This window comes from Nicrophorus vespilloides, unplaced genomic scaffold (genome assembly GCF_001412225.1).
Source record: "Nicrophorus vespilloides isolate i.1.1-1 unplaced genomic scaffold, Nicve_v1.0, whole genome shotgun sequence".
NCBI classification, from domain to species: Eukaryota; Metazoa; Arthropoda; class Insecta; order Coleoptera; family Silphidae; genus Nicrophorus; species Nicrophorus vespilloides.
Window position 1 is genome coordinate 156,246 of NW_017096573.1, and position 21,988 is coordinate 178,233.

The 21,988-nt window shown below is 30.9% G+C and overlaps 1 protein-coding gene across 1 annotated transcript in view; it reads right to left on the bottom strand.

Annotated features, from left to right (window-relative positions):
- Positions 1-16,621, bottom strand: part of LOC108557427 (leucine-rich repeat-containing protein 24-like) — a 51,453-nt gene extending 34,832 nt beyond the window's left edge. The window contains exon 1 of the mRNA XM_017913934.1: positions 16,270-16,621. The gene's annotated coding sequence lies outside the window, so the exon portion shown is untranslated. The remainder of the gene's footprint in view (positions 1-16,269) is intronic.
- Between the last annotated feature and the right edge of the window lie 5,367 nt (positions 16,622-21,988).

The window sequence follows — 21,988 nt, forward strand, 5'->3', positions numbered from 1 at the left end:
TATCATTCATATGAGCTGCGGGTTATTGTTAAATGGCACGGCAAGCGGTGGAAATCCACGGGCGTTCCCATCCGTACATCATTTATTTCGCACCGGATAACCGCCGTTGGCCATCGCCGCACTCCGCCCTTCAGACGCTCCATTAATTGGCTCACTTCGTTTCACAGATTGCAGATTAATTGAAAAATATCTCTATTAGCAGTTTTAAGAAAGAAAGGAAAAAGCTCAGCAAACATCGCTGCATCAACAATAAACCTTTTCTTTTCTTTCTTTTCAATTTACTAATTGTCCGGAGATAGCGTTCCAATTATCCATGAAAGTTTTCAGTATACAATATACAATGAATTTCAAAAATTTCATATCTTGATTTTCAAATGGCTTCAATCAAATATTTACGTTTTACTCTTGAAATTGTTTCAAAAATATACTCTAGTAAACAACAATCACAAGAAAACAATCACCGCATAAACAAAATATTGTTTGTTTCAATTATTCGTACATACATATATTTCATACAACTATTATTATATGGACCTTTGTTTGAAATTGAAATTTATTTATTATTTAGTCAATTTTGTATTAAATAAGCTCAGTATAATTAAAAACTTATTATAAAAAATGCTTTTATATTTCAATGAAATAATCTATACATACCATTAATTAACAGCCATTGTTTTACATTTTGTGGTTCAATTACATATTTGATTATTAATAACTTTTTATATAAAAACCTATAACAGCATCGACAATGAATCTTTTCTTTCAACATACAAATTCACTTGATAAATGGAGTTCCAATTATTCGGGTTTATAGAAATCACCATTTACCAAATAATTAATACTTTTTGTTTACTATTAAAAAGTATAATATTTAATTTGGTATTGCATAAAATTACCTCATTATTTATTAATAGAAGTAGCGAAATTATAACTAATAAAATTCTCATTAACAATTTTTAATTGTTTACGTTGATGATTATTAATATATTAGTTGAAACTGTAAAGGAGATAGTATATTGGATTTGTGTAAAACAGTTTACTTCTTGATATGTTGAATGGATTCTTCTGTCGTTTGCATGCAAGTTTGTATCGAGTGTTTCAATTACTTGGTTCTATTTATTTTAAAAATTAATCCATCCATTCAGCGATGAAACGAAGTTTCGAGTGTGGATGGAATTGCAAGTGGAGGACAGAGTAAATATTGTCCGGACGCGACCGGAGAGGTTGAGTGAGACTGCCGTGGAGTTGCCTGGAGGTGGAGGAGGACGGTTTGCGATTAATTAGATTCCCTCTCCCCCCACACTCCGAACCGACGACATAAAAGGCAATTTAATGTGACTTGGGCGGACGGGGATTTAGATATCGTTTTAAACTAATACCTTTGTCAGATTGAAACATTTACGGTTATCCTCCGGAACCTGGATTTCCTCTGGCGACGAAACCCACTATTTCTTTGCTCTGCTTCGCCATGTGTATTACTCTCTGTTTCACTCTCTCTTTGTGACGTCCATTCCCTCTTCCTCGTTTTCTTTTATTTTTATACGTGGCTTCGCATTGAGATATATATGAATGTACACACAAAAGCCACTTTGGACATCTGTGTTAGTTGCGTCTGGGCAGATAGAAAGGATGGAAAAGGAGAGCCAAACGAGAAGAAAAAAGAAAAAACATAAAAATGGGTCACACAGAATCCACATTTTATCAAATAAGGACTGTAAATAATGTTTTTCCTCCCTGATTTAGATTCTTTTGTTTCTCTCCGGAGTCCAATAAGGCGAACTCCTTAACTCAGTCAATATCGGTCCGAAGGACGTAGAAAAAGAAACTTTCCATCTAGAGATGTGCAGAACGAGAAAAGCACTCTAAAAGTCTTTGTAAGCTAGAATTAGGATCTTAATTGATGCGAGCTATTATTGAATAATATTGCTAGATAATTATTAGTGCTCTCGAAAATCGAGGAAGCCTCCTTGAAAACCGACACAGAATCCGCTTATCTACTACAATTCTCTACAGCTATCCAAATGCGCAGCCGGGGGTAAATTACCCAATGAGGACAGTATTTAAATTGATATATGATTTTCTTCCTTTCAATTCAACGGGTAATTTAGGGGTAAATAAATATATTTTGAGGTAATAGGTAAATAAGTTCCCCGATATTATTTTACTGTTACATCCGAGCATTCGGTTTTGATTTCAAATCGAATTATTGTCAATAATATTATCTCAGAGTTATCGTCAATATGGGATTTTAATAAGAATGAATTGCTTAAGAAGTCTCGGATTGTACACCTGCTACATCATTGTTCAAACTTGTGTTCAGATATATCAAGGGTATTTTATCTTTAGACTTTGAATATATTAACCATCTTCGATTTTTTGCTGTAATAGCAAAACAAAGAAGTGTTGTAATTAAAATAAAGTAGAAACAAATACATTTAATGTTAACGCTGTGTCTGTTAGTTTAGTAAACAAAATATATTTATAAATGTATAAACATGGAAAAACTAAGAAAACTGAAAAACTTTTATATGACTTTACTTCCAACATTATTATTATTATCTGTCAATAATTTTCAAAACTTATTAAATTAATTCATATCATATCAAATGTATTGTCGTGTATCACTATATTTTTCTCTTTCTCACTGATTCATTGTTTCAAGTAGAGAACGGGTGTGTGAAAATCATAATGCGAATGAAAAATTGCGCGAAACAATGTTGTTAAATTACGAGTGTTTTGTCAGTGAAAGGAGAAACGAGAAACCCGTCATGAAAAATGGTTTTAGGAACAGAAAGAAAGAACAGCACGAGATTGTATGTGTGTGAGAGGGAAAGAGAGACATAAAAATGGGGATTATTTTACGCGGCGAACGGAATCGTCGCGTATTAATTATCAAAACCGAAGCGGCGCTAATTAAAAAAGAATAACAGAAAGAAGAGAAAAAATGTATACAAAGTATAAGCAAAAAAAAGTGTGAGCCGGCTTTTCACGCTCGTTTAATAAGCGAAATGGAATCGTAAATTATTTAAGTGGAGGCGAAGCGAAAGAAAACTTTAAGAAGCAGGTCCGAGCTTCTTTCCAGCAGGAAGACAATCCTTTATGCGGGTATAATCAGCGTATAATCTTGACGGTGGTTCCACTCACGTCGTGGCAAACTCCCTCCCATCTCCCAAGTCCTGAGAGGGTTCAAGTCATTCTTCATGTCTAGTGGCTAAGATTTAGTGCCATTCATCTTCTAAATAACAAAAAAAAAGGAGGAAAAGAGAGGGAGTGAGTGTATCCTACTCAACCCCCGGTGGTAATTTGCCGGTGTCTGTCTCCTTCTCTCATCCCCATTCTTTTTTTAACATTCTCGTTCATATTCGTTCTTTTTCGTTGAGGCTACGGACGAAATGGGAATTCCACCCTCAGGCACGAACGAATTAACATTTCAATTTCGATGTCGATTTGCGCATAGACACATAATTCAAAGAGTAAAATTGTGCCCATAGATGACGTGAAATCCACCCTGCCATTCCGTCCCAACCCAACGGTACATTACATTAATGATCTTCGGGTCTTCCCCGTCCGACAGGGATGATATTCGAATGGGGTGTGTAGTACGTACGCCAGTCGCGACATCAATATGCACTGAATCCGAATCTTCCTGATTAGATTACCACTTCAGGTCGTGATTGCGGGACGTGCGGGGACGCCTTCGCCTACCGTTCCTTCGATCATTGCATTCGACCGTTTCCGCACAATAGCTTAGCACACAACAGCAGAAACCGCTTTTCCACTTTGGGACGCAACACCTCCCCCACATTCCCTTCCCCATTTCGGCATCGGAACACAGCATCTCCTACCCCTCCTCGTAACGCCGCACAAAACTCATTACCCGCCACTGATCTTCGCTATCCAGTTTAATCAAACTACTCCGAGGTTTCGAGAACAACATCTGGAATTGCTCTTTTTATATCCGGAATTAGCATGTTTCACCAATATATACTGCTTTGTTTCCACAACTTGGCTAGGTAAGCCTTTTTTGTCCTTCTCCGCTTCGCAATAAAACGCATTCCGATTTTCCATTATCCAAATCCCTTTCTAATGGTATTTCTAATTTTATTTAAACAAATACACTCATACCTCCCTTTAGGTCCTAGATACATTTCGGAAAAGTTGGCCGTATAACGAATAAATTATTTTGATTTATTTTCATTTGTTTTGACCGCTTAAGGAAACATTGTGGGCCGTAAATATAAAAACTGTCAAAATTAAAAAGGCCGTTATAGCGAAATACCATATAGCGAGGTATAAGTGTATACATACAGAACCAATAAAAATTACAGAAAGATTTACAAAATATTTTTGTCTTCTTTACTTCGAACATTATTATTATCTGTCAATAATTTTCAAAACTTATTAAATTAAATTATATTAAATTAATTTCAATTAAATAATCATTGTTACAATATTACATCATTGTTATAATATACAAATCGTTATTCTGTTCATTCTAATACACCATTTGTTGGAAAATATAGTAACTACATCAAATAAATTGTTTTCACCTAACAATGTTAACAATTTCTGTAAACAACGTTTGTACAATTACCATTGGATCTCCAATAATAGTATCAATGGAAGCATCCTTCTGCCCGGATTATTATTGTGGCTTTGGGGAAATTGGAGCGGTCATATCAGATCGATTCTTTTACGCTGAAGCATATCGAATTCGGGCCCAACTGCACTCAACCTTTGATGTACTTAGAACCGGAAATAAGACCTAAATTATTCATTAAATAAATATGTTATACATTTGCTTTGAACCTGCACCAAAACACTCGCGCACATCCATATCAAGTAAAACAGAACAAAAAAAGAAGAGAGTACCACGTTCGCTTTTCGTCTTGCCAAAGAAAAATCCATATATAATATTGCTATCCTAAACCGGATAGCCGATTGTGTTTTCAAAGGATATTACTATTAGAAGATGCTGTGCTTATTTATTTATAGAACACCATCTATTAGTAAATTTAAAACTATCTTTGATATTATAAAGTCAATGCTGATTTTGATTTGTTTATTAATTAAGACGCAATCTACCGTTACGAAAATCCGATACGAAAGGTTGTTGGTTCAAACCTCAAAAACCAACAAAAAATTGTGGGGACCGTTAAACCCAAAAAGGGGTAGAAATATAAATCTCTTTTTTTCTGAAAAAAAAAAATTCCTAATTATTATATTTTATTTGAGCATTAATTTGTTGTTGTTAAAGTTGTTGTTATTTCAAATTTTTTTTTTTTATTCAAATCTAATATATTTTTTTAAATATTTGTATAAATGCATAATCAACTGACAGGTTCAAGACATGTTTTACTTATTTTTTTCCAATACTCCATCTATCGGTAAAAATAATATACGTGATTTTCCTAAAAAACAAAAAAATATTTCTGTTCTTTTTTTAATACGCCGTCTATCATCAATAATAAAATGTTTTATTTTTGTTTGTTTTTATTAGTTTATCAATTGATATATGCAGAATATATATTTGAATGCAAGAAATAAATTGGTTTTATGCACTTCTTTGGAAAAGCGTTGAATAGAAGAGCGTGCATATTGGATGACAAACATCGAATAGGTTTCTGTTATTCGCTTCGAAAATGTGTATTTGAATGGGTGGAAAACATGCATTCGCACAGTTCACTTTGGCTACAAATATTCCACGTTATTTTGTTGGTGTTGTAGGTAGATAGACTATAGAGAATAGTAAAAGAAAGAGAGAGTGAGTGGGAAAACTGAATGAGTCGAACATGGTGCTGTATGCGTGCCGTTCCCGCTTTTCCTTCCAATTCTCTTTTTCTCTCACCATTTTTTTTCCTCAAGAAATTGGAAATGCTTATTGAATATTGAAACGAGCAATGTACACGCGTTTTCGTTACGAACGGTAGAGAAATTGCTTCCAAGCTTTTATAGGTATCCTCGCGTCTCCTTTTATTTCGCCATTCCAGATACATCCGTCTCTCTTTTACACACAGACTCCGCTATGCACGCCCAAACGTAGAAAGATACAGTCACCGTTTTCCAGAATAGAGCGAAAAGCGCTCGAATATTGATGTGCAAGAGTATCTAGAGGATTATTAAATTCCATCAAACGCAGAGGCCTTCCTTACTCACTCTGCACATATTAATTTCAGCATATTTCCAAAGCCGCGATTTCATTAAACAGCAAATATAATTACTAAACCACATATTAATTTTTCTCATTATATATATATATATATATATATATATATGTTTTCTACATTTATTTTTCTGTTTATCAACATTGATTTTTTTCTCTAAATCGAATGCAATACTTTCATTATGTTCTACTTCGTTGACTATGCAATTTTGAAAATGAAAACACGATTCATACAAATATAATTAGAGGTTTTCTTTAGCATCTTATCGTACGCAATTCAAAAGAACAAAGCTTTCTGGAAACCATATCACGGTTTTCGAAGAAACGTTCATACGAAATAACTTTTTTTCTGAAAAGGAAACCCAATTAATACCCTTCTTCATATAAATAATATAAGAAATTAAAAGTACGTTTTTAGGAAATACTGTTAATACAAATATCTTTCATCATTTAATTAAAAATTATATATTTTAGTATTAATATATTTTTGGAAAAAAAATATTAATCAAAATCAACTGTTTCAGTAAAGTACGAAAACATGATTTATATCAAAATTTATTAATATTTTTTTTTAACATACAGTACTTTTGATATCCAAAAAAATGTTGATTATTTCCTTTAAACATAATTAAATACTGACATGTGGTACATAAAGTTTTTTCATTTTCTGATTACATTTTAATCCGCAAAATCTTCAGTTTCTTAATTCGAAACGCGCGAAAAATATATAAAAAAAAAACAAGTGCCTCAAACAGCCCCGGCAAAACAAGCAATTTCTTCTGCGGAGGAAAGCGGAAAATTCTCTTATCTTTTCACAGCAAACAGCACTCAGAAGAAAGAAAAAAAGAAAGTCACGTATTTTTTATATCGTTCCATCTCCTCTTCTCTCTGTCTTACATGCAGCGATATAATATTATATAAACAATTTAACACAGTTAAATTTCCGCTCAGAAAAAGTGTAGAAGCCGGGTGTAATTTCATCATCTGCAAAGCGAATATGTTTATTGTATTTGGCCCGTAAACAGCGAAACTTTTGACGAAAATAAAAAGAAATATAAACATTTCGCTTGAAATCTTGTATACATATATATATCTTGCATCAAGTTAGAGGGGATGTTTCGTGGATGCTGCGGGGTGCAAATGCAGTGCCTTCTCATAAAAAATAGCAAATAAAGAGTTCAGTTTTCAACTCCGTTTATAATTTGTAATGAACATATATTATAAAATCTTCGTGAATCTGTAACAATTTTATGGAATTTCTTAATTATAAAACCTAGTGTACGTCCCTGCGGAACGCCCGAAGTAGCAAGGAAAACTTTGTAGTCTTCGTCGGATTTTGAATTAGTTTCTGTGCGGAAAGGACTGCGTTATAAACAAAACTGAATTTGATCAGGGAGGTGATCAAAGTGTGATGATCTAAAGTTAGTTGCCCGGCGCATCCATCGAACGAAACTTCAATCGCGTATAGAGAAATCTCCCAAGCGGGATGTGCAGCTTCAGACACGTATTAAATAAAAGAAATTGCAAATCTAAGAATTCATCATCATCAAAAGATTATTTCCGAATTTTGCGAAACGCTAACATTGCTCGGGTGACTGGATTACTTAAATTTTGCGTAACGCGTAATCCTTTTAATCCGAACTTGTTATTACGTTCGTTCCCTCGTAACATCGAATTCGATTAAAATCTTCATCGGAGTATATAATGCGTTTATGTTAACTGCGCATTCTCTCTATCCCTTTCACTCTGTGATATTCAAATAATTGTAGATTTAGTTTATTTCGTAATTATGTGTAGAACGATGACGCGAATTCCATTATTGTGGCATTTAATATTATTGCTCGATAACTGGTCGTAGTAATTGCCGTTATCAATATCTATTTTTTTTTAAATTTAGCACGAAATCGAATTCATCTAGTTTCTAATCGTGATCAACATCAAATTGGAAACATCCGCGTAATTGAATTTCAACACTGCAGATGTAGATAAGCTACAAATTATAGCCGTAATATTACATAATAAAGGAACAAGTTAATTATTAGGTTATTAACTATGAAATGTCCGAATATCGAAGTACCAGCTTTGATATTAATAATATATGTGATATTTTACTTTATTTTTTTATTGTAAAGGTGCTTCATCGGCCTTTCAGATACACGTCTTAGCTTGTGATTATCTGTCAAATTGCCTTTTGTAGATTAAATTTTGTAATCCCTAGATAACTAAAAATTAGTACTATTTTTGAATGATTTCCATTGTAGAACCAATGAAGAAAATACAAACCATATTGTAAAGTATGACGACAAATTGATTCTTTTCGACAATCTCGGATATTCGGAACAATGATTGGATAACAATGAGTTGCCAAAACACACACCGAAACCAACAAACTTATGGCGAATAGTCACCGAGATTGGTTATAAGAGACAGGCCAAACCTTTTGCAGAACAATACTCGATCACAATTCTCCTGAATTGCTCAAACTCTAAAAGCTGGATTTGAAAACTCTCCTTCATCAACTGTATTTCTAATACCTTGCACTAACCGACTATCATTCTTTCTAGACCTTGAACCACTTCTTGCAGAGAAAAAATATTTATTTCCGAACATTCTGTAAAAAAACGATCTGGCCTCATCGCTGGCGTTTAGAGTAAACGGTATTGATAATTTCAACGTACTTCAAATTTTAGAATTCAACACTGTGAATTCTAGGTAAGCTGATGCATTATATAATAAAATATAAAAATAATCATTGATAAATTGATATTTTTAAATATATTTGCGATTGTAATAAAAGAATCGTCACCATTTAAAAATTTTATCATTTTTTTTTGTTGTTGACTTAAAGTGAATTTTATTGCAACGTTTATTTATTTCATATACAATTTCATATTTATGTAATTTAGAATAAAATAATGTATACATGCTAGAATTTAAATAATTTGAATTTATGTATATCTGAAACTTTAAATAATAAAGTAAAAAATTTAAATTTTTTCTTTTTTGGTATTCCCCACCATCCAATAGTCGTTTTAAGTCCCAAATTGTGTGAATGAATGGTAGAGAAAAAAAGTTACGTGGAAAGGCTTTAAAAAATGAATGAACTAAAATTTGTTGGAAATAAATTAGTTTTTAATTATTTTTTATGAGATAATAAGCACGAAAACGTGCAAACTTTAATTAAATATGATCATGTTTTCATTCAAATTAATTAAAATAACCGCCGAACCAAAATGTTAATATATTCCTTAATTAAATATTGATTTCCTATAAAATTTGTATACGTTATTTTTCGCTTATTACAGGATACATATTGTGTTAATTTATATTGAAAGTGTATGATAGGGGTTTGAAAATTAAAAAAAAAGTTTTACGATTCCTCCACCTCCTACGATAAATGCGGACTTCAATTTGAATCTGCAACCAGTTCGGAATTCGTTCATGGCATACCGAAACGCCAACGATACTTGTAAATCAACCGATTCAAACCTTCTACCCCGACGTTTTCGATTCAATACCATTCCGATTGTCGGTCGCTCTCATAACTTTTCCATGAGATTCAATACAGTAAAATAAGATGAATGCAATGATTTGCAGATCTAATACTCAGAAAACAACTTAAAGAAAAAATTCATCAATAACATCAAAATCAGTTCATTGAAATCATTCACGTTAAACAAAAATAGTTAGGTCAACAAAAAATTAATATGAATACAAATGTTTGTAACGCAATGAAAACAAGGTGAATAAAAAAATGTGTGCTATACAATTATTATTTCAGTTAAATAAATAAATTGAATTGAATTTAAACAAATTCTGTAAATATTCCAAGTTTATGTATATTTATTCATGTATGTTCATTTAAAAAAATAAAATACAATATTTTCTATTTGTTACTATTTAGTAAATTTTTTTTATAACAACTGAAGAAAAATAACAAAATAAATTGTAAATTATGTCAAAATTATCTATGTTATGAAATAATTATAAAAAATATTGCTAAAATATATTTATGGAATTGCTTCAACAGAAAAAAATACGATAACATAACAACTCAAAATAGTAACATTTTTAATTCACAAAATACAAATAATTGATCAAAGTAATAATCATGTACAAAATTATATAATTAACACTATATAATAAATATTGATTAGGCAATTATGTAACTTTATTATTTTGCACAACAAATTCAAGTTTTCGTTTAAAAAATACAAATTAATATAACACTTATGTTAAAATTTTATGTTTTCAACGATGTTTGGATTACAAATTCTTATATATATATATAACAAATAACTTTGTATGGACCTGCGGTATTCAACATTGGGGATCCGCAACTCTAGCATAGACATAATCCAGAGATTTCAGTCAAAAACGTTGAAGCAATTGAACAATTCTCCCTGGTTCACGACCACTGATATCGCCTTCGTTAAAAAAGAGATTTCAAAATCCATCACCAGATATCGTCTTCGGCTGGAGGATCATCCGATTCGGCAATATAAAAATCTTTTGTTACAATTGTATTTTTTATAAATCGCATGTACAAATTGTAAATTTTATATTCATAACGAGTTTTGACATGTCAAATTTCTAGTTTTTTTTTAGATAAAAATCTCTTATTATCATTTTAAATTCTGTAGTAATCTTGATATTTGCGTGGAAGTATTAAAGTTTTAAATTATTGATCGATCGGGGTAGAAATAACAATAACCGAGAAATTGGGAATCCGACGTATTATGAAATTAATTTAATTCCGTGCTGGGAAAATGTTCGAAGAGGAAAAGGAGGAGGAGTGACGAGTCCAATAATTCCGTAAATTAGTTTTCGTTAATTAACGTTTTTGGGACGAGGCGGAGAGGATGTAGAATGCAAGGAAGAAAGGAGCGAAGAAACACGAAGTTCTGGCGCGAATTAAACGGTACGATTAGTTTGTTGCCTGCTGGAAACTGCCGAACTTAAGACAGACCCAGGTTGGATTCGAATGTTCGCTATTAACCGATGAGAGGAGTTACATCGACTGCTGTTGTTCGAAAAGGATGAAAAGAGAAATATGTGGGGTCTGGGGTTTTGTTCGGTGGAAGTTCGAACGACTTTAGTTTAAATTATAACAGCCATTAGGAATTTAAACTTGATATTCTAAGCATTAAGGTAATATCAACACAACATTGACTAATGCAAATTAATTTTAATTCCCGATACGATGAATACAAACGAATTATTATACGCATTTCTTTGAGTAGTTTTATAAACTAATCAGATATCGATGGTTTGCTTAATCTGGTTAAGAGGGTCATCTCCCAGTGGATACAATTTATCTTCAAGAGCTGAAAAACGGGTGAGGAATATTATGCATGCAAATGAAGGAGAGTAGACGAGATTCGCGGCTTCGACCAAAGAAAAACTTACGGTTAATTTTCCAAAAAATAAATAGTGTCGCGTCTCCGGCGTTCTGTGAAACGAGGGAGTGAGCGAGAACGCTTTTCCAAAACTTTTTGCGTTACATCACTCCTCTTCTGAATACGAACGAGCTTATTATACACATTTATATACATACCCTACACATAAGACGCAAATCTTGCAACCAACTCTACACGAATCATGCGAGATTATGTATTCATTAATTTTCAACGCGCTCACAAAAAAATATCATCCTCGATTTACTCACAGAAAAGGTATCCACAATTTCATTTCATAACAAAAACAACATAATAAAACTTACAACTTCAGCGTCAAATGAGAAAATAGATCGAGTTTTCTAATTGTGCGAGATTAACAACTATTTATGAAATTAAATCCTCACAGGAATATATCGTTTATATCCATTATATTCAACATAAACTTTATTGATAAATTTCAATCAATATAAATAAGAAAAATCATGTAAAATTACATGTTTTCATTATAATTAAAAAAAATAGAAAATTTTGCACATTTGAAAATATATTTTAAAATATTTATTTATTTTAGTATCTTTTACAATTCTTTGTGAGGTTTTTCTAAAAAACGAAAAATACGGTAATTTTTTGAAGCTTTTACTTATAATTGAACCGTTTATTTTGAACGTGATCTAAGTACATTTATATTAAAATTCACATATAAAAGAGTTTTGGTTTCAATAAAATTAAGTATCTAAGAAAGTTAAATAATAGCAATTATTAAGTGAATTCTTACTCCATAAATGGAGTTAAGCCAAGTGATTTGAAGAAGTCATTGAGTTATGGTGGTCATAATATATCATAGTAAATTCATCATATCCTTGTATTTCGATGTTGTAAATCGTCTCTTATTGTTGGTCTACCCCGACGTAGTAATAAATCCAGTATTTACTCTGCATTCTCTTCCATTGATAATTTTTCCTTACAAAATTGTATTTGGTTCATACCTCAAAAAACGCATTTTGCATATTTGTAATTAATTTAATGTTTGTCCATTAGAATTCTTTAACCTTTTAAAAACTGCGTCTTCCAAAATCTTGTGTATGATGATATGAAATCCTCTTGTTTCATTTAATTTAGAATGAAGTTATTACCCTTCCGGTAATACTAAATAATTAAAATTATCTTCATCGCTGCCTTCATAAATTTGAAAAATATTTTGTTTAATTATTAAACTAAGTGTAAAAATATATGTAAATATTCAAATATTCACACCGTACGAAATTGGGTGTATTTGAAGAGATGCGGGCCTAATCCAACATGTTCGTCCTGTTTTAGGGATGATGAAATGTTACAGAAGAAGATTGATGAAACGAAAAATCGGGTGGATGCGTCTGGGCCGTAATAAGACGATGGAAATGGGAGAGAAAAAAATAAGGGAGAAGAAGAAAAAAAGGACACACCGAATGTGGGTTCATCCTTTCCTCTTTCTCTCTTATATATATTTTTTTTGCAGCAGCAAGAATTTTAATGGCCTCACTTTTTTTTTCTATATTGATCGAAGACCGAATTCTTTTTATATATCGTACATTACGTTCGATTTCTATACGTGACCTTTTTGATGGATGATGGATCAGCGGAATCAATTTACTTAAGAATAAACAGAAATTATTTGAAAAAAAAATATAAATTTAAATTCATAAATAATATTGATTCGAGTGGAAATTGCATTCAATGAACAAGAAAATATAACAGAAATGTTAACGATTAAAATAGTTATTTCATTCTCTTTAAGTAAAATAAATCATTAAATAATTTTGAAAGATGAAAAGTATTAAGTGACAACGAAAAAAATAATACTGCACGATTTTTCCAAACATTTATTAGAAATAAGTATGAATTATTTTTATTTTTATTTTAGTTACAATTATATTTTGATTATTATATTATCTAAACTTAATAGGTACTTGGTCAATTATTACAAAATTGAAAAAAAAAAAACAATTTTATGCTATAAAAATGTGAGTGTTATCAAACACTTTATTTTCTATACAAAATTCAGCTACAAATTTGCTAGTTATAAAAAACAACTATCAAATTGAAATATCCTTTGCTCCGTCGACTTTAAAAATTACCTCGGGCAAAACATCTCGAGTGCTAATTGTGTGTCAATTATTGTGAGTAGTTTAAAAATGCAATAAAAATAATGAAAATAACAATGACAATAAACTAAAAATGTGCATAAACAAAATAAAATTTCCATTGTGTTGAAGTGGACAAAATGGAATGTACACACTATACGCAATAATATAAAAAGAGTGCTTTGTATTTTTTTATTTGTTTATTACAAACGTTTCATTTTTTATTGTTGGTAGTCGTTTCAGAATTGAATTGAATTGAATTTTATTTAATATTTCATTTGTATTAAAGTTCTAGTTGTTTCAAAAATTGGTTTGATAGATTACTTAAAAAGTTTCACTAGAAATGAAATTTTAAAAAGCACATTTTAAAGTAGAGTAGAATTAAAACTAGAGGAACTACTGCTATTTTGCTATTTGTCATAATATAATTATTTATGCACTCCGTCTGGCAGTAATACATGTTGTGTATAAAATACACCACGCGAGTAGTACATAGAAATTTCGGTTCGCGAGTAGTTAAAACCACTAATTGAATAATATTATTTTAATGTTTCTAAAAAAATATATATTTCATAATCTTCGCTTTTCAAACTATTACCCATCAAAAATCATTGGAACACAGATTTTCGACCTTCCGACGTTCGTAATCAATATCTCATTTGCACGCTATTCAAACGGACGGACGTATATATATATATATAGTATACACTATATAGTATATTCCACATGGTGCATACTATATATTATACACGCCCAATTTTGCATGCGCAAAATTGATTTAATTGATTTCGCAATTTAGAATTCGCGTGTTTATCCACCAGCTAGAATTATTTCAAAATAATTAATGCGAATCAATTTGAAATGTCCGAGCGTTACGATTCTGGTTTGCGTAATTATAATAATAATTGTTGATTTCTCTTTGTCGTTTTTAAAGTCCGGTTTCATGTGGGTCAAGTATCGTTAATTGCAATCGAAAATTATATGCGTTACCTCTCATTTGTGTATTTCTTTCCTTTCATTTAAATTTTCATGTGGTGTTTCATCGGCGTTTCGGGAATCATTGAATCGATGATGAGAGGAATCCAATTAAAATTCATAACACCCAAATCCGATGTGTTTATTTCGTGCACGTATAGAAATGCATGTATATTTTTTTCATTGGTGCGTGTTGCCAATTTACTATTAATTTAAAATGTTATATATTTATTTTTCTTTTTCATTTATTTTTGTTTATGAAGTAGGAGGATTTAATTGCAAATTGTTATTTGTTCATCGGATTTTGTTTAACTGTAATTAGGATCAAAGGTGAATTCCATTCGCATATCGGATTATTTATTTATATTTTGTTTAAATTGGATTCTCGTCGCATTGATTGCAACATTTTGTATTTAATTAACTTTCGATAGGATGTTTTCTATATAATTCAAATGTTGCGTTAATTTTGGGACATCCTTTATTAACATTATTTTTTGAAAACCGGTATTTATGTAATTCAAAAAACCGGTTTTTGAGCCTAGACTTAAAATATACAAGTAAATAAATTATTTTAATTACCAGAAACAAAAAAATGTATTTTTTAGAGAAAAATCGAAAAGCGGTTTTGTAGAAAAGTTAATATTCGAAAGCCGGTTTTTAAAATAGTTGGTTTTTGTATAAAACTCTATTGGGTACAAACTAACCAAAACTTTTAAAACTGGAAAGTTTGGGCAACCCCGACATATATACCTTCTTGCTACTGACTAACGATTTGTAAAAGCACATCTAAAGCATAATAATTTTAGAAGAGTTTGTCAAACAACAGAAAATGAACCGAATGCAGATATTTTACAAAAATTAGCAAAGCCAAACAAAATTGATGATATTTTTTGTTATATTTTTATAAAATAAACATGGTTGAAAGATAATATGTATTATTTCTTCCTCAGTCTAATTAATTATATATTTATATATATTAATTACTAACGTTATATTTCTCAGACGCCCCGCGTCACTCAAAATTTCAATATTTCATTGAAAATATCAAAAATTATTTTACTCGTTTATTTAAATATATATTATTTTTTTTTCTGTTTTTATTTTCTTTTTTTTCAGTCTGACAAAAGCATTCAACTTATAGCCTGAGATGTTGGCAGGTTGTGAATGAACAATAAAAGTTAAAAAAAAACATTTGAAAAATTGCTAAATATATTTTTTTTACAAACACTTGAAAGTTAAGAAAATTTCAACTAATTACTGAAAACATTATTAAGAAATGTATTACATCATTTTTGGAAATCGATTGGATAATACAAATTATTGATGATTTATTTAGTTAAGTTATGAACAATATAATTTATTTATTGATTAATGTTGTTTTTTTATAATGTATTGGAAATATAAAAAATATATTAATTAGGCGTAAAGAAGTGATGAAACTTTGATGTTGAAATAAAATGCGATTTTTTTGCTATTGATTCTTAGAAGAATGATTTTTTCAATATTAAATATTAAATTGATTGTTCAAAGTTACAGAAAAAAGTGAATAGAAATGCATATATTAATGAATGCTAATTGGCCAGGAGGAATAAAGTTGTTATGAGCTCCTTACCAGTTTGAAGCTGCAGCAAATGCGAGAATGGTATTCGAGTCTCGCAGGACGTGGAATATGCGTGCGTCAAGGATGTAATTATATAGTCCAGAAACTTTGTTGGAAGTCACAGGCAGTGTCACACAGGAAGGCGCAATTTAGTTACGCTCATGAAAGAGTCATTCGGAGCTTTAGAAGTGAGCGAGACTTGGGGGCGGTGGCAAAGGCCGGCGGCGAATACTTCTCAAAGGACCGAAGTGCTATATTGTATGTGTGTACTATATACATATATATCGCGTGCTATATAGTTTGAGTCTGGATATGATCAGTATAGAGCTCCGGCCGAGATACGGTTCGGTACTAACTCTCGTGCGTCCCGCGACCGACGCCCCTCGTAGTCGGGCGTCGCGACGGAAGGCGTCGATCTACGCCGGTCCAACTTGGAGCTCCCTCATATCATTATTATCATCATCGTAGTCATCATCTTTTTGAGGGACGCCCACTCAAATCCAATTTATTCATATACACATTTATATTTCAGGTACAGGAATTCCTCTCATTCATGACATCCATACTTGGAAATGAAGTATCGTTTCATGTTTTTCCTGGAAGCATCCTGCTACCGTCTTCAGTGAAACGTGTATTCACATGTATTCCGCGAAGAGAAGGGAATCAAGTTATATAGAATTTATACAATTACTCTTTGGTTTAACTCTCGTAATTAAAAGATCGAATTGAGCATACAGAATAAATAAATATATAGATATATAAATCATTATAAAATCTTAGTTTAAAAAAAATGTAAAATATGCAATGTATTAAAAGTATATGCAGGTAATTATGATTAAATAATATTTTGAATATTAAAATAATTATATTGAAATTAGAAGATAATACATTTTTGGTTTGGTCTATTTTTTTTACAAATTCAATATTTTTAAACAAAATTTTACATTAATAATTTTAGTTGCAATTTACATATATATATTTTAATACAAATTTCCTATTGGACCTGCCACATCCACCAAAGAATTAAAAACTTTACCAAAATTAATTTGGTATAATAAATTGTTGTTTTTTAAATTCATTAATTCCTTTTTATACATTTATTGTATTTATTGCAGCGCATTTACCAATTCATACTAGATTAATAAAATAAAGGAAACTAAATTTTAACAATTTTAAATAAGTTTATTATTTTTTAGTCAGGTGCAAATATAGATGTAATTCGAATTGTATTTTGCATGATCTTTTTTTTGCAAAGATAATAAACGTTTTCGAGTTGCAATAGCTAAATACAGACTCACATAGTGCTATTCTGCCAATATCCCAAATCCGGAGTAAATATATAAAAAAAAAACGTATAAAAACAGCTTTGAAAAAGCCGATTATTCCTATATAAACAAACATGAAAATGTACTGTTTTTTTTAAATATTTTTATTTTGATTAATAAAAATTTAGTTTATTTTGAATTTGTTAAACCGTGCTAGCAATATATATTATTTTATTCATTTTCTGTATAGAAAATTTATTCAATTCATAATTTAACTGATAATATTATTATAATTATTTTATTTTATAATGGAACTAAATGATTAATTTAGCTGTGTTATTAAAAAAAATGTTATAAATTAAATGAAAAGGAAAAATATTTGAACAATATATCGAAATCCTCGAATTAATTGATAAATAAAACATGATATAATCACAACACACGCGTTAAATATGCATTGTTCCATTTTATTATTATAGCTTTATTGCGTTAAATTGAATTTCAATATCGGATATGCATCGATTATAAATAATTCGAAAAATGTTTTTTTGAGACTGGTCTTAAATTCTAAAATATACACATTTAGTAAAGATCTCTCTCTATATGTATAAGATTTAATTTTGAAAATTAAGGACTTCGCCGTGAAACGCGCCGCTAACAATCAATAAAATGACACACAATACAATAAAAATTCCCTTTTAACTACTCTTCGCCAAAAGAGTGTCCAATATTGCAGTAGGAAGAAATCTTACAACAACGTAAACATCGTTTGACACTAAGAATTAATGCGACGTTTGTTTACATGTAGCAAGTGATAGAATATTTTAATAGGACCTAAATGCTGACAAAGAAGAAGAGAGGTTTTTAGTGGGTAAGAATCCCAAAATACCACGAATCTACCGTGGTCCCAGTGCAATGTTTTCCTCTCCTCCCGAAAAAAAAGTGATAGAATATTGTTCATTTCTGCATATTTTGTATCCAAAAGAAGGACTTATTTGAGCAATAGATTTGTAGAAATTATTTACTTTCTAAAATCAAATCTAAAATCTGAGAAAAATAAAACAATAAAATTTATATATAGATAGTTTTATAATTTTTTTTATTATGTCATAGTATATTTAATTTACAATCTTATACTTGCAAACATTAATTAAATCTAATGGTGGTAGACATTTGTTTTTTGGTAATTTTTTTACCAACAAATTACAGAAGACAATAGCAAGCACCGAGAGGTCTCACAAAGGGACTGCCATGATCAGGATTCGAACCGGCGTCCACGGAATCGAGGGTAGGGCGACTTAACCACTTGATTATTAGTCGCCATTATGAAATATTAGCAAAGTTCTAAAATTTCGTTTGCGATATTGTATTTTGTTATATTTTGTATTAAGTTAAACAAAAAAAAAATAATTTATAAAAATCCATTGTCTCATTTCTTTGTAAAAATTCAAAAACCGGTTTTAAACGGTTTGGTAGAAAAGTTTAAATTCTAAAACCGGTTTTTTAAAAGTCGGTTTTTGCGTAAGAAACGTTATTTCCTTTAAACAAAACAAAACGAAACGAAATTTCCATTAGCAGATTCAAATAGTTTAAAAAAACGAGTTTTTTTTTTTTTTTTTTTTGCTGTGAGTTTGTGATTTATAGAATGCTTTGGTAGAGCGCATTTTCACTTTGATGGAATTATCGGCTGTCGAATTTATAGATTTCCTGCGTCGAGCTGCACAGTTTTAAGTAGAAACCTATGTACGCGATGAAATATATACGAAATACAAGCGCAGTTACTATATAAATGTGAGCGAGTAAAACGTAATTCAAAAAAAGAAATATACAAAAGAAGTTTAAAAGTTAAAATAACATGAAATAATGAAGGTTCATTTTTAATTTGTTTGTTAAATATGTTAAAAAGAAGGAGTGGCTGGAAGCGGACCGTTAAAGCGTCGGCCAGGAAGATTATTAAAAGGGAGCCTGCATTCAACTTGCATTTTTAATGGATTCAATTGCTTCGAGCAATAACAGTAAAGGATAACGAAAGAATTAGTGAGGGAGGAATGCTTGTGTAGCTGCAGGTATCGCGGCTGGAGGTGTAATTACATAGAGCAGTTGGCGTTGTCTGCCATCCCTCCTACCCTCGAGACTCGCATTTCCACCCACCTCCATCCCATTGTGTACGGGATTAGAGGGGTGCGTCTGCGGGGGAGGTGAAGGAAACAATAATTATTGCTGCTGTTGCTGCATCTCTGGTGGCGTCGGAGGCGGCTTTCCAACGCGCGCTCGTGAACGCGTGATGCATGTGACGCCACCGCCTAGCGTACACCCGAAATCTACGAGACAATAAGGAGAAGTACGTTAATCACGTCTCTGCACGCATTCAAAATTTGTTGTGTAACTTATTGCGGCAACCGTCTCCGCATTTTCGTAATAATATCTAATTTACAGTTTGACACTATATAGAAATACCAATAAAAGTATTTGATTGGAAATCATATAAAGTAGTAGTAAAGAACAATATATCTTTGAATAGACCAATAAAAACAAATAAATATTTCGACGAAGTTATTGCAGGTACTCAAAATTTGTTGTATAACTTATTGCGGCAACTCCCTCCACATTTTCGTAATAACGTGTTTGCGATGATACCACCATGGACTTCGATGATTTGGTCGCCGCACAGCCCAGTTTGGGTACCGCTGCCATTATTGTTATGAATAAGAAAACCGATATCATTAAAGCTATTGCTCATTTAATTATGTTTTACAAACACGAATCAAGTGGTCAATGCACACACGGTAACGCGAAACCCGACGATATTGATATGTTGTTGAAGTTGAGTAAGCAAATCGAAGGGCACACAATTTGTGTATTTCAGGCCTGAATTGGAAGAGAGGATGAGGAACTTCCATTGCCAACAGAAGAGCGTGATATACAATTAGAAACAATTAATAACCGATGTTATATAAATATATTATTGAATAGACCACTAAAATCAAACTAATATTTCGACGAAGTTGTCGCAGGCAATACAAACTTCTGTAATAACATAAAATGAGACATGTAAATCCATTAAAGTTTCCTTCGTGCAATCAGTGTATTCTTTTTTTTTGACATATATTCATATAATTGTTATGTTTACTGAACAAAAGTATTAACAAAATTTACTAGCCAAACAGTAATTTTTAGGATTTAGTTTTCAAATATGTATTTCACTTTTTTTGTTTATGAAGATCTAAACATACTGTGATAATCGCAGTGATTAAAATAAATGTTTGTTGTTTAGAGCGGCGGACACAAACCTTCTTGACCTCACGGACCATTAATTCAAAATACTTCCGCGGACCACCATCATATTTTTTTTCATAAAAATAAAATCTAAATATGAAAAAATACATACACTAGTTAGGTATTGCGTTTTTTTTTTATAAATATGCTACTTACTAATACAGAAATTGGAAAAAGTAGAACCAGAATACAGTAAAACAAAATAATATTTTTTTTATACATTTTTTTCTGTCGTTAAGTATGTGGTTATTGGTTATTGTTGTAAAAAATATTATCATTGTAATTCAAAGTAAAATTTAAATATATTGAACATTATTTGTTAATTTTGGAGAAACTTTATTTGAAATTAAATTTGCTTCAAGCAAATATTGAATAATTGCCACTAGTAGCAGATTTCTATCAATATTATATGTAATATTAAATGCTGTAATTAGGCCCTTAAATTTAGGACGAAGCAGATGAAACAAAATTAATTACTATCAGAAAATGGAAGCAATATAGAATTTAATTGTTGAATGTATTAAATACCAGTATTTAATAAATAATTCATTAATATGGATTACAATAGTCAAGGGAAAATTATTGTGTAAGGAAATATAAAAATAAAAAACTTTGCATATATAAATTGAGCTGCAATATTATTGGACAAAACTAAATGTAATCTAATTTAATTTTAATAAGTCATTACTTAAGTTTCTCAATTGAACGGTTTCAGAGAAAAAGGAAAACAAAAATTAAGGTGTAAAACAGTACTTACTGAATCTGACGACCATGAAATCAACAGATTATTTCTTGTGGAATGGTACAGAAAAATCTGAAACAAACGCAGAATTCCTCCTACACGCAAAGAGCAAGAACATCTCGTGATAAAGCAGATATTGAAGACAAATACACCGATTTATACCAGGGGTGCCATAAGTATTTATTGCGACCTCTGACCTATAAAAATCTCCATATACTTATAGTTGAGAATACAACTGCCAACGATTAGTAGCAAACATATGTGTCAGGTATACTGATGGAACATACTGATACTGATGTAAACATCCACCCGTAAAGTTCACCCATTTAATGTCACCCACCCATAACAAAAATGGTCACACTGAATAGATTGTATAAACAACCAAGCCATAAAATATAAATAAATTTATAGAAAATGATAATTTCATAGTATCAAAATCATCTTTTTT